Below are 1,457 nucleotides of genomic sequence, written 5' to 3' on the forward strand. Positions count from 1 at the left end.
CGTTTGAAACACCTTACCACAGTGGCATCTAGTGGCTATTTTTTTTTTAATTCTAGACTTAAAACAGGAATTATTCTTTTTTTCTCTCTTATTTTAACTTCATAGATTAAAGAAGATGTGGGAAGGTTTTTTTCTTATGAAAAGACAAAACTCTATTCATGTGGGAATGTAGAAGCATTGAGTCAAGTTGAATGCCTATTAGTGTTTTTAAATAGTATTGTAAATATTACAAAATTTTGCACAGGAAAAACACTTGGTAAATAATTAACTTTGAAAAAATATATTTTTTATTGTGGACAAATAAAATATTAACAAACAGCACTGAGGTGAATTGAACGCAGACCAGTGTGGCGGCCCTTATTGCTCGCCTTTGTACACTTGCTACATACTTGTGACTTTTGAAGGAGAGATTTAGTATAGGTATATTTCTACTGAACAGCAGGGTGGCCTTGATGAGTCTTGTCACAGGAGCCAGGAGCAGAGACCAGACATCATTAATTGGACACCACATCCAGTGTATTTGCCACGTGTGTTCGGTCTGCGAGATCGGTACAGGGGCTGGCGACTAGTGATGACGTCACACTATGGTAACACCACTTAGACAAACTACTTAGTGTGGAGATCTGCTCTGGCTCTACAGATTTTTGTTTTCATTTTACATTTCCTTTCGTAACCTAAAGTTCTTTTCCCTCATAATTGTGTTTTATTATCTTTGCATTGACAGCTCCTTCCCTTACAGCTGCTCTCTTCAGCGTCTATGTCTTCAGTGAGTGCTGCTAGCTGGGTTTACTCCGGTCCATGCGGCTAAGAAAGAAATTTAAGACTGGGTGCACGAATTTTAAAATTTGCATTTGAAAAGTCACTTTCTTTTTAAAAAAAAAATATGTGTGACTGACAACAACATTAGCCTCAGATTCCCTTTACATACGTGTAGGTAATGGAGCAATGTGCATCTTGACCACACATATTACGTGAGAGCAACGTGAATTTCCAACAGTTTTTGTGCTGGTCACACGTAAATGCATACAAATAACACCAGCCTTGTTTTAAAATATTAAAAATTAATAAAAATATGCATATATCAATGATGAACCAAACTAGTGTGCTAATCGCTAGCATCCACTTCAGCATTCACTTCAAACTTCTCAGCCAGATTTCTCTTTATTAAAATGCGATTATTATCCTGTGATGATTCCTCTCGATTGGATTATTTTGTTATTGTGATTTTTGAAGTTTATTACAAAACATTGCATCCCCTTTTGGGATTATTTGCGTACCTATTCAACCCTCCTCAGTTCTTCACTTGGGAAGACTCGATGCATAGTAATGCCACATGTGTGTCACATCCTATGTCACTTGATGTTGGTCCAATGGTCCTGACCAATCGTAATCTTACATGTAATCAAGTTGCGAGACGTACCGATCTTGCAGGCCGAACAAAAAGGGCTGTCAGTCCC

This window comes from Oryzias melastigma, linkage group LG1 (assembly GCF_002922805.2).
Source record: "Oryzias melastigma strain HK-1 linkage group LG1, ASM292280v2, whole genome shotgun sequence".
NCBI lineage: Eukaryota > Metazoa > Chordata > Actinopteri > Beloniformes > Adrianichthyidae > Oryzias > Oryzias melastigma.